Genomic DNA, 13417 nt, shown 5'->3' with positions numbered 1-13417 from the left:
CTTCCTGGCTGCCTCATTCAGCAGAGCATGCGACTCTTGATCTCAGGGTTGTGAGTTCAAGCCCACGCTGGATGTGGAGCTTACTTTAAAAAGATAATTTTGATAATAGATCACTGCGTTCTTTATATATACTTGGAAAGCGTTCAAAGAATTGAGTGGCATTGCTCTAGCAAAATTGTCACCTACTTAAAATTGTGAATAAGGTTCCTCAATGCTTATATCTATAAAAGGAAAGAAAAATAGGAATAAAATTGAGGCTGAACCCTGTCTCCTTTTAGCAGTAAGAAATAGTCATCCACAGGGGCACCTGGGTGGCTCAGCTTGGTTGAGCATCTGCCTTCAGCTCAGTTCATGATCCTAGGGTCCTGGGATCGAGCCCTGTGTGGGGCTCCCCGCTCAGCAGGGAGTCTGCTTCTCCAGCTCCCTCTGCCCCACCCCGCTTGTGCTCTCGCTCTCAAGTAAATAGATAAAAATCTTTAAAAAATTTTTTAAAAGAATCATCCACAGAAACATGAACTAATTTAAATATGGTCCCAAGTGTGCAGCAACATAACTGTAAGACTAACTTGATTCAGAAGAGAAGTGTTAAACATTTAGAGCATTATGGTCACAGGAACTGAAAACTACAACTTTAACGTGTGTGTATATCTATGTGCTGCAAGGCAGTATGACAGGATGATCAAAATAAACTGAAAATGCAGATAGTACTGAGCCCTATATATACAGCATTTTTTCTTATATACACATACCTATGATAAAGTAAAATTTATTAATTAGACTCAGTAAGAGATTAAGAGCAATAACTAATAAACTAGAACAATTATAACAGTATACCGTCATAAAAGTTATGTGAATGCGGCCGCTCTCAAAATATCTTACTGTATTGTACTCACCCTTCTTGTGAGGATGGGAGATGATAAAATGCCTACGGGATGAGATGCAGTGCGGGGAAGGACGTCAGCGTGGTGACGTAGCGTTAGGCTACTAGTGACCTCTGACAACGTGTCAGATGGAGGAGCATCTGCTTCTGGACCTCGGTTGACCGCGGGTAACTGAAAACACAGATAACGCGGGACTACTGTATATATTCAAGGAGAAAAGAGAACCAACTGTTTTCAACTGCTAGAGAAGCTTGTCCATGTATTTTTGAAAGAAATGGTGGTAGCTCTCAAATTGTTATGGTATGAATCTTCTGGTATATGAAATGTATCTTAATAAAGCTGTTATTAAAGAAAAAAATGGAGTGGGATGGGATGTATGATATTTTGGAATAACTACTAACTGCCTCCCATTCCTAAAACTGAATTTCTGGGGGCGCCCGGGGGGCTCAGTCGGTTAAGAGTCCAACTCTTGATTTCAGCTCAGGTCTTGATCTCAGGCTCGTGAGTTCAAGCCCCGTGCTGGGTATGGAGACTACTTAAAAAAAAATAAACTAAATCAAATTGAATTTCTGAAAAATATATATTGGATGACAAAGTACTACAACATTTAAATCAATTCCTCTGCTTTCAAATGGACTAAGTTTTTGTTGGTTTTTTTTTTAATAGAAAAGTTCCAAGAATTTCTTTACCATGATGGTGCATACCAGAAAACAGCATATATTCTGGGTCTGCCATTAGCTTTATGACTGAGCAAGTAGCTTCCTCCCTCCCCGGAACTCAATTTCCCTATCTGCAAAAGAAGGGATTGGATACAATGATATTTCGAGTCCTTTCAGGTCTAACTGGTGATTACACCCCCTAGTTCACCTAGTTGGTTGTTTACCCTTCAGCAATCAAGTCTTCCGGCCATTGTATCATTTCAGTTCACCTCCACTAGAGGGTAGCCAGAGAAAGGAGATGAGGCTCCAAACAGTTGCTTGTATTCTTTGCATTTAGTCCTGACCCCACCCCACCCCAAAAAAGTGGGCAGAAAAAATTGATGTTACATAGACAAGAACAAAATAGGGATTTCTGTTGGTTTCATTTATTTTAGCTGTTGTGCTCCTATATTACACGAAGAAATTATGAGAGAGATGTTTTACATAATGTTCTTTTTATTCAATTTAAGGAAATCAAGAAGATACCTGATTGTCAGGGCGCCTGGCTGGCTCAGTCGGTGGAGCACGCATCTCTTGATCTCGGGGTTGTGAGTTCGAGCCCCACGTTGGGTGTAGAGGTTACTTAAAAATAAACTCTTTAGAAAAAAAAACATATATATATACTTGATTGATAATGCCATGTCCAGACAGTCTTTCCCCAGCTAAAAATTTCAGTCTTCACTAAATCAATCCTTCACATTCTTTTTACTGGGATTTCCAACTGAGAATTTTGATCAGGAACTTTCACTGATTTCCGTTTGCTTACCACAAGAAGTCTCAGCTCTCTAGACCACTTTCTAATCAACCTTGTTTCCCATTACTCCCCAGAAATTATCCTGGCCCCTCGAGATGCACCTTTCCATAAAAATCTCACATTGTCTTTGGTGTTGGCAGGGCTGACCCTGCTGTGGTGCGATAGAAAGAGCCACAAACGGGGGCGCCTGGGTGTCGCAGTTGCTTTAACGGCTGACTCTTGGTTTTAGCTCAGGTCATGATCTCAGGGTTGTGAGATCGAGCCCCCAAGTTGGGCTCCCTGCTCAGCAGTGAGTCGGCTTCTCTCCCTCTCTCCCTCTCCTTCTGCCCCTTCCTCACCTTTCCCTCTCTCCCTCCCTCCCTCTCTCTCTCTAATAAATAAATAAATCGTTAAAAAAAAAAAAAGAGGGGCTCCTCGGTGGCTCAGACGGTTAAGCATCTGCCTTTGACTCGGGTCATGATCGGGTGCTGGGATCGAGCCCCACATCGGGCTCCTAGCTGGCTCAGCAGGGAGTCTGCTTCTCCCTCTCCCTCTGCCTCTCCCCCTGCTTGTGTGCTCTCTCTCTCTCTCTCTCTCAAATGAATAAATAAAATCTTGAAAGAAAGAAAGAGAAAAAAGAGTTGCAGACTGGACTCACAGAGCTCCTTGGAGAAATGGCTGATTGCAGGACTGGGCAAGGTAGGCACAAGATAAGCCTGGAATATACTGTTATGCCAGAAATATACTGTTATGCCAGAAATTAAGGAAGTGCTCAAAATAAATGACTGGGGTATGCCACAAGGACAGGAACCAGCTTGACAGGGCCACCGGCCAAATCTGTAACAAACTGAGAATCAAGATAATTCAGTACAGTAATAAATTATGAAACATTGAAAAAACAGAATGCCATGAATCCATACCAAGAAGAAACGGAATGGAATAACTAAATAAAATGGACGAGGAGGGAGGGATCTTCTTTACTGTGAACACAGCCGGCGAAGTGACGGCTTGCCAGAGTTGGAAAATCAGCATTTTGCAACCATCACGTTAAATATTAGCCAAGGGTCATCAATGGCTTTTGATTAAGAGTAGGATATTTTCACTGCCTTAAAGTATTACCCCACAAAGTACTTGTTCACTGCACAGTAAAAAAAATAATTGTACAGGGAAGAAATTGGACAAGACCTTCACCACGTGATCAAAATTATCACCACCAGTGTGGCACAGATGGCCGTGTGTCTGCAGACCTGAGACCCCGGGAAGGACCCAGCATCACCTCCACAGTATTGCAGCTGAGAATGCATCACCTGAATTCATCGTGAGGAAACTTCGACCAAACCCCAAATAAAGAATGTTCTGTTGAAGAAAAAAAGAAAGAAAGAAAAAAAAAAAAAGAGGGGCACAAGGACAGTATTCTTCCAAAATGTCGTCATGTGGCGCCCAACTGGCCCACTTGGTAGAGCGTGCGACTCTTGATCTCAGGGTCGTGAGTTCGAGCCCCACATTGGGGGTAGAGATGCCTAAAACAATAAAAAAAAAATCTTTAAAAAATGTCAGTGTCATAAAAGCAAAGTCTGTGGAAATGTTTCCAGATTAAAGGAGATTAAAGAGACATGACAATTAAATGCATCCCTGATCCTGGACTGGAACCTGTATGGGAGGGTGGATAATGCTAGAAAGAACATTATTGGATCAATTGACAAAATTGGAATACGATGACAGATTACACAAACTTGTATCAATATTAACTTTAATAAAGTTGACTACTGTGGTCAAGTAAAGGAATATCCCTGTTCTTTTAAAAAAAAAAAAAAGATTTATTTAGGGGCACCTGGGTGGCTCAACCATTAGGCGTCTGCCTTCGGCTCAGGTCAGGGTCCCAGGGTCCTGGGATCGAGCCCCGCACCGGGCTCCCTGCTCAGCCGGGAGCCTGCTTCTCCCTCTCCCACTCCCCCTGCTTGTGTTCCCTCTCTTGCTGTGTCTCTCTCTGTCAAATAAATAAATAAAATCTTTAAAAAATAAAATAAAATAAAAAAAGATTTATTTATTTTAGAGAGAGAGAGAGCAGAGGGGTGAGGCAGAGGGAGAGGGAGAGAGAATCTCAAGCAGACAACGAGCTAAGCACGGAGCCTGACACGGGGCTCCATCTCACGAGCCTGAGATCATGACCTGAGCTGGACGTCCAACCAGGAGTTGGATGCTTAACCGGCTGTGCCATCCAGCCGCTCGAAGAATATCCCTCTTCTTATGAAATAAACACTGAAGTATTTAGGAGTAATAGGTCATAAATTATGTAACTTATTCTCAAATGGCTCAGAAAAAAATGACTATGTACACACACGTACAAATGAGCTATAACAATAGGAATAGGTGTTTTCTGTACCCTTCTGATTTTTGCAGATTTTCTATAATTTTGAAATTATTTCTAAATTTCAAAGCTTAAAATAGAGGATGTGGTTGCAAGTCCTGACCACGCCCCTTAGATCTCTCTGACCACAGACGACATATATGAACTCTCAGGAGAGGCAGTTACCAATCACTGAGCCTTTAGCCATGGGTCAGGCACCATGGTGAGGATTATCTCAATCCTTAAAAGAGTACTTCAAGAGAAGCTCTATCTTGGTTGTATGGATTAGGAAACTGAGGCTCAGAGAAGTTAAGCAGCTTATGCAAAATCGTCCAGTTGTTAAGTGGTAGGGTTGATATTTGAACCCAGGTCTGAAACTAATACCCCATTTCCAAAGGAGATAATTGTACTTAGTCATACTTTGTTTTACATAGTAACTATGATGTTCTAAAATATTATTTAATTAATTTATTTAATTAATTTAATTTCTTTTCTGTCTTCCCCCACTGCCCACCAGGGCAGAGATCTTTGTTTTGTTGGATGATATATTCCCAAGTATCTGGAATAATGTCTGGCACATAGTAAGCGCTCAGTTAACGGTTTTCATGCAGTGTTGGGAAGATTAAATTAGATGATGTAAATAATACTTGATATCCCTTGCTGTAACTTTTTAAAGAGATTTTTATTTATTCTTAGAGAGAGAGAGAACGAGTGGGGGGAGGAGGAGGGGAGGGAGAGGGACAAGCCGACGCTGCACTGAGCGCAGAGCCTGACGTGGGGCTCCATCCCACGACCCTCCCGAGATCACGACCTGAGCCAAAACCAAGAGTCAGAAGTTTAACCGACTGACCCCCCCCCCCGGCGCCCCTGCTGTGACTTTTGAACGAGTTTGTAACTTCCGAGCAGAGACCCCTATCAGTGGTATCCAAGTTTGGGGAGTGATGAAATGTCTCCTCCTCACCGAACAGAGGTGGGAAGTCCTCTACCCTGCATGCTTACGAGCAGCTGGACAACAGCCAGGCCATAGGCACACTCTGCTTACGTCTACGAAACATCTTGAAGGCACTCAGTTACTGGAAAGTTTTTTACCACTTAAGACAGAATTTTAAAATATGGGTAGTTTCCAATCTTTTCTGGCTCCTGGACACTGGCAAGGAAACGCTTCATTTCCCAAAGGAGACCGATTTCCCATGCCATTGGAAATGAAAATCTGATGGTAATATCTCTGTTCTAGGAGCCCAAAGAAAAGTTAAAAAATATCGGGGGGTTGGCAGAAGGTGGAAACTCAAGTCCAGACCAAACAGCATGGAGGTCTCAGGCATGTTCTTGGTACCTCGTGCTGGTTCCCCTCTTGAGGAGGAAAGAAACTGAAAGAATGAGAAAAAATGATGTCAGCCAAATAAGAGGAAAAGGTAGTCTGTGACTGTCATGAGAACATGGTCAGGTTTTGCTAACCACTTAATCCCGACCCCTAGCCCAGTGCCTGGCCTATAGTAGGTACTCAGTAAATATTCATAAACCGATGGACTGTCCGCTTTTGCTTCAGGAGCAGCCCCGCAAATCTCAGATATTTACGACCAATCTTGCTCTCTTGCCTGTGGTTCTGTGGGCTGGCTGTGGGCCTACTTGGCTCCGTGAGCCTGGCTTCCTAGGCTTGAGGGCAGGTCTGCTCCTTGATTCAGGACCCACACCAAAGAGGAACGGCTACCAGTACCATACTCATCTTCTAGTGGATGGCAAGAGCGCGAGAAGGAAGCCAAAATACAAGAATCCAGGGGCGCGTGGGTGGCTCAGTCATTAAGCGTCTGCCTTTGGCTCTGGTCCTGATCCCAGGGTCCTGGGATCGAGCCCCGCATCAGCCTGCTTCTCCCTCTCCCTCTGCTGCTCTCCCTGCTCATGCTCTCTCTCTCTCTCTCTCTCTCTCTGTCAAATAAATAAATAAAATCTTTAAAAAAAAAAGAAATTTAAAAAAAATCATAAAGAATGAGGAAAAGGAAAAAGGAAAAAAAAATTCTCCTTGTGATGAGAACTCATAGGATTTACTCCCTTAAGAATTTTCCTATATCTTGGGCGCCTGGGTGGCTCAGTTGGTTAAGCGACTGCCTTCGGCTCAGGTCATGATCCCGGGGTCCTGGGATCGAGTCCCGCATCGGGCTCCCTGCTCGGCGGGGAGTCTGCTTCTCCCTTTGACCCTCCCCCCTCTTATGCTCTCTCTCTCTCTCTCTCTCTCATTCTCACTCTCAAATAAATAAATAAATAAAATCTTTTTAAAAAAAAGAATTCTCCTATATCTCACACAGCAGTACATTACGTCCCTAGTACTTATTTATGTTATAACTGGAAGTTTGTACCTTTTGACCACCTTCCTTCAATTCCTCCTCACCCTTGTCCCCTCCTGTAATTACAAATCGGATCTCTCTCTCTCTCTTTTTTTTAAAGTAAGCTCTGAGACGAATGTGGGGCTTAAACTCACGATCCCAAGATCAAGAGTTGTGTCTCTACCAACTGAGCCAGTCAGACACCCCTGATCTCTTTTTTAAATTGAAGTATAATTAACACAAAATGCTATGTTAGTTTCAGGAGTACAGTATATTGATTTAACAATTCTATACATTACTCATGTGCTCACCACGATAATTGTAGTCACTATCTGTCACCATACATTACTACAATATTATTATTATTTTAAGATTTATTTATTTTAGAGGGAGAGGACGTGAGCAAGGCAGGGGCAGAGGAAGATGGAGAGAGAATCTCAAGCAGACTCTGCACTCAGCGTGGAGCCAGATGCAAGACTCTATCTCACGACCCTGAGATCATGACCTGAGCTGAAATCAAGAGTCAGACACTTAACCGACTGAGCCACCCAGGTGCCCCTATGAGTTTGGGGTTTGTTTTGTTTTGTTTTCGATTCCACATGTGAGATCATACATTATTTGTCTTTCTTTGTCCGACTTATTTCGCTTAGCATAGTGCCCTCAAGGTTTATCCATATCACAAATGGTAGGATTTCTTCATTTCGTATGGCTGAATAATATTCCATTATATATGTACCACAACTTCTTTACTCCAAATAAATGCCAAGTTGTTAAATAGAATGAGCCTTATTCTCAGTTACGCCCTGCCTCTGTCCCCGGACTCCCTACACAGTCAGAGATGTTCTGTGAAGAACTTATGGCTCAGATATGCGGAGAAATTGAATGCCTACCTAACAGAGAAGCAAAAGTACACCCTTTTGTACTTCCCACATTTTTCTACAGAAATATTCCAAAGTAGAGGTGTATGAATGCTGTAAGCCTAAAATTTCACTGAAGTCTTGGATTTTACTTTAAAAATCCATGCAGGGGCGCCTGGGTGGCTCATACGTTAAGCATCTGCCTTCAGCTCAGGTCACGATCCCAGGATCCTGGGATCGAGCCCCGCATCGGGCTCCCTGCTCCGCGGGAAGCCTGCTTCTCCCTCTCCCGCTCCCCCTGCTTGTGTTCCCTCTCTCGCTGTGTCTCTCTCTGTCAAATAAATACATAAAATCTTTTTAAAAAATCTTAAAAAATAAAATAAAATAAAAATCCAAGCAAACTTTGCTTTTTACCACATAAAATATCCAAGTTTGTTATAATATAAAAATACCATTTGGGATACCTGGCTGGCTTAGTGGAGCATGTGACTCTTGATTTTGGGGTTGTGAGTTCGAGCTCCATGTTGGGTGTAGAGATTACTTAACAACAAAATCTTAAAAAAAATTTTTTTTAAATACCATTTAAAGTTACTCATCATCTAGTAAAAATGTACACTCCAAGAAGATGCATTTTGTTGAAGCTGTTAACCAGATTATAATATTTAGATCTGCCTGGTTAGATTTGTCCACCTCATACAGGAGGGATTTCCAAAACCGATGCTGGAAGGCAGTCCGGGGCTGCTAAGCAAGTGAAAAGCAAACTGTGAGAATCAATCCGAGTGCGGTATAACTCTAAGGGGTTTGGGGGTATTTCTCCAGAAGTTCTGTTGTGGGGCACCTGGGTGGCTCAGTCGGTTAAGCATCTGCCTTCAGCTCAGGTCATGATCCCAGGGTCCTGGGATTGAGCCCCGCATCGGGCTCCCTGCTCGGCGGGGGGTCTGCTTCTCCCTCCGCCTCTGCTCCTCCCCCTGCTTGTACTCTCTCTCTGGCAAAAAAAAAAAAAAAAAAAAAAAAAAAAGTTCTGTTGTGAATGGCATTGAAGGAAGCAGTGAGCTCTTGCTATTTTGTTCTCATGGCCTGACTCAGCATGTCACTCTAAAATTCCATTCCTATGGGGGCGCCTGGGTGGCAAAGTCATTTGAGCTTCCGACCCTAGGTTTTGGCTTGGGTTGTGATCTCGGGTCATGGGATTGAGCCCCGTGTGGGGCTCTGCGCTCAGCGTGGAGCCTGCTTCAGATTCTTTCTCCCTCTCCCTCTGCCTCTCCCGCTTGTGCTCTCTCTCTAAAATAAATAAATCTTTAAAAAAACCAAAAAATAAAATAAAATAAAATCCCATTCCCATGGAATCCCCACCCCCACAGAAATCACCCAGTTTGTTTGCACAATGCAAATGCGTCTGCCTGGTAGGATACAGATTGTCCAACAGGGTTAGAGAAGAGATTTCTTTTTATGGCTACAAGAGCAATTCTTTTTTCTTTTTTAAGATTTTATTTTTAAGTAATCGCTACACCCAACATGGGGCTCCAGTTCAAAACCCTGAGATCAAGAGTCTCAGGCTCCACCTGGCGACCCAGCCAGGTGCTCCTACAAGAATAATTCTTACTCACTATGTAACAAATCGAAAAGTATAAAAAAGCAGGAAAAAAATAAGCTGATAACCCAGAGCAACACCATTTTGGCATATTTTCTTCCAGATTCTTTTCCTGCCCTTTTTTGTTTGTTTTTACACAATAGAGATCATACGACATATGTACATTTTTATCTTGATTTTGTCACTTAATATTATAGCATTTTCCATGTCCTTAAATATTCCTCTAACGATTCCATTTAATGATTGCACAGACTCCCGATTTCTAGAACTAGATGTTTGAGGTTTAGATTGTTTCCAGTTTTTTGGTTGTTTTTTTTTTTTTTTTTTAGATTTTATTTATTTATTTGAGAGAGAGAGCACAAGCCAGGGGAGAGCCAGAGGGAGAGGGAGAAGCAGGCTCCCCGCTGAGCAGGGAGATCGACTTGGGGCTTAATCCCAGGACCCTGGGATCCTGACCTGAGCCGAAGGCAGACGCTTAAGCGACTGAGCCACCAGGCGCCCCCAGTTTTTCAGTTTTCTAAATAACACTTAGATGAACACCTTTGCGCACAAATTTTTGTCCACAGTACAGAGTGAAATGTCTTAGAATGGGGACTCGATGTGCACATTTTTAAGGCTTTTGATACATACAGTCTACGAATTAGGATTCTTTTTTTTTAAGATTTTATTTTTAAGTTATCTCTACATCCAATGTAGATGCTCAAACCCACAACCCACAATGTGGGTGCTCGAACCTACAACCCTGAAATCAAGAGTCACACGCTCTGCCGACTGAGCCAGCCAGGCACCCCCAGTCAGTCAAGATTCTTAATCAAGAGCAGTAGATGCTGACTCTGGAAGGTTTAGCGGAAAAGGAGTTTCTAAAGGATATTGAGTTTTTCACAGAATTGTTGGCAGGACTGGATAATCAAGTCTAAACTGCCAGAAACGATGCCCCAAACCAGGTCACTGAACAAGATTGATGCAAAAGATCATAGCCTAAGTAAATGGCACATCCTAGAGTTGTACATATATGGTGGCTTTGAACCTCACTATAAAAAACCTCACTGCCCTACACTGTCGCCAGCCCCAGAAGAAAGCAGAATCTCTCCTTTCATCATCCATGTCAGCAAAAAGAGAAGCTCCATGCAGAGCCTGGTTTAATTACCACCCTCACCGTCAAATCTAAGTCTCCTGAAAGCAAAGCTGAGGTCACCTGCTTGCAGGCTAGCAGCGAGAGACACTGAGAATCTGACACAGGGCTTATAAACTTGGAATTTCCACAAATATAAAAATTGAGGTTGCCAGATAAAATACAGGATACCTGGTTAAGTTCAAATTTCAGATAAACAATGAATAATATTTAATATAAGTCTATCCCAAATATATATGGGACATAATTGCACTTAAAAATTATTTGTTGTTTATCTGAAGTTCAAAGTTAACCAGGCGTCCTATATTTGTATTTGCTAAATCTGGCAACCCTAACAGAAATGCTGTTCAAAAGGTGACCGGCAGCCGTGAATGAGTATTTCAGACAACCACGTTGCTTTACTAAAAAGAAGCGCCAGGGGCGCCTGGGTGGCTCAGTCGTTAAGCGTCCACCCTCCGGTCACGGTCCCGGGGTCCTGGGATCGAGTCCCGCATCGGGCTCCCCCTCCCCCGCTTCCCCCGCCTGGGCTCCCTCCCTTGTTGTCTCACTCTCTCTGTCAAATAAATAAATGAAATCTTTAAAAAAATAATAATAAAAAGAAGCGCCAACAATGAATAGGAGTTTCTAATTCACCGACAGTCTCACTTCAAAAATATGTTTGCTAATTTGACAGGCAAGAAATGACATTTAATTATTGTTTTATTTTACCTTTCCGGGGTTTTTAGTGGGGCCAAACAATCTCTTAGTCCTTCATCATTTTTATCCCCCCTTCGCGAACAGATCAGGCTTGTGCTCGTTGTTTCTCTGTCGGGGTCTCTCCGTGTTCTTTATCAGACACGGCATCAGCACTTCATGCAATAAGTACATTATTCCCGTGCTTGGCTTATTGTTAATCTTTTAATTCATGATCCTTTTATTTACAGAGGTTTACATGATCAATCTCTTGCTTCCCCGCCCCCATACATAGAACAGTTTTCCCCTTCTAGAGATCAGATAAATATTCACTTAGACTGTCTTCTGGATTCTTATGGTTTTACTTATTTATTTTTACCCTTTAATGTGCATGAAGTGGGGTGATGATAAATAGACTTTTTTTCTAAATAGTTAACCAGTGGGGGTGCCTGCTGGCTCAGTCGGTGGAGTGTGTGACTCTTGATCTCAGGGTCATGAGTTCGAGTCCCATGTTGGGCTTAGAGCTTATTTAAGAAAAAAATATATATATATAAATTCAAGAGGATTCTATATATTAAGAATGACTAATCAAAAACCAAAATAGAAAAAATACTCATAATAGGACAAAAGCTATTAAACAACTAGCTTTTTGTTAAGCAGATTTAACAAAAGATACATAGAACCTTTCTAGTGAAAATTAGAAGATGACTTTACTAAAGAGAGAGGTACACAATGTTCAATGATGGGAAGACACAGTATCATAAAGAGATCAGTTCTCTCCCAAATGATCTATAAATTTAATACAATTCCAATAAAAATCCCTGCAGGTGTGTGTGTGTGTGTGTGTGTGTGTGTGTGTGTGTGTGCGCGCGCGCGCATGAAATTTGGTAAGCTGGTCCTCCAAATTGTATGGAAGAGAAGAGTCAATAACTCACATATTCTGAAGAACAAGAAGAGTGAATTTTCCTTACCGGGTACGATGACTTATTATAAAGATATAGCAATGAAGACATCGTGGCATTGGCCCAGGGACAGGTAAGGGTTTCAATGGCATGGAACAGAGAAACCAGGACAGATGCACTCATATATGGAAACTTGCTACATGACTGAGGTGACGTTATAAATAAGAAGAGAGAGGATGGACTATTGATTAAATGGTTCTGGAAAAATTGGTCGTCCAAATGGAAGACATTGATAGATCACTCCCACACACCATGGACAAAAATAAATCCCGGAATAATGAAATACTTACATATGAGAATAGAATGTGAATGTTTTTAGAAGGAAGTCTGATAATAACAGTCATGAGGATGAGGAGAAAAGGGAATTTTCATAAATTGCTAGTTCACAAGAAATGCGAGGATGATCCTGGCTATACAAACTCCAGAAAAACTCTTACATAGGCGCACAAGGAAACATGTATAGGATGGTCATTCCACTGCTCACTTGGGCAGCACATACACTGAAATTGGAACAATACAGAGATTAGCATGGCCCCATGCAAGGATGACACGTAAATTTGTGAAGCATTCCATATTTTATTTTTAACAATTTTGTTTTTAATTTTTTTTCGTTTAAAGATTATTTATTTATTTGAGAGTGAGAGAGAGCATGAGTGGGAGGAGGGGCAGAGGGAGAGGGAGAAGCAGACTCCCGGATGAGCGGGGAGCCCGACGTGGGGCTTCAATCCCAGGACCCCAAGACCATGACCTAAGCTGAAGGCAGACGCTTAATCTACTGAGTCACCCAGGTGGCCCTGAAGATTTTATTTTTAAGTAATCTCTGCACCCAATGTGGGGCTCAAACTCACATCCCCCAGATCAAGAGTTGCATGCTTCACTGACTGAGCCACTCAGGTACCCCGCGTTCCATATTTTTAAAAAAAGGTCATTCCACACGTATCATATGACCTCACTGATATGAGGAATTTTTAACCTCAGGAAACAAACTGAGGGTTGCTGGAGTGGTGGGGGGTGGGAGGGACGGGGTGGCTGGGTGATAGACATTGGGGAGGGTATGTGCTATGGTGAGCGCTGTGAATTGTGCAAGACTGTTGAATCACAGATCTATACTTCTGAAACAAATAATGCAACATATGTTAAGAAAAAGAAAAGACGACGAAGATAGCAGGAGGGGAAGAATGAAGGGGAGTAAGTCGGAGGGGGAGACGAACCATGAGAGACAATGG

General features: G+C 42.4%; 1 non-coding gene across 1 annotated transcript; it reads left to right on the top strand.

Moving 5' to 3' along the window:
* The first annotated feature begins 12667 nt into the window (after positions 1-12667).
* On the top strand, positions 12668-12770 carry LOC114197019 (U6 spliceosomal RNA). Its single transcript, XR_003606847.1, has one exon. It is a non-coding gene; the product is annotated as a U6 spliceosomal RNA (small nuclear RNA).
* The last annotated feature ends 647 nt before the right edge of the window (positions 12771-13417 follow it).

This window comes from Eumetopias jubatus, unplaced genomic scaffold (genome assembly GCF_037043125.1).
Source record: "Eumetopias jubatus isolate StellerSeaLion01/CBP00866 unplaced genomic scaffold, mEumJub1_p1.0 scaffold_11, whole genome shotgun sequence".
Taxonomy (NCBI): domain Eukaryota; kingdom Metazoa; phylum Chordata; class Mammalia; order Carnivora; family Otariidae; genus Eumetopias; species Eumetopias jubatus.
The sequence above is the reverse complement of the archived record's forward strand: the minus strand, read 5'-3'. Positions and strand labels throughout refer to the sequence as shown.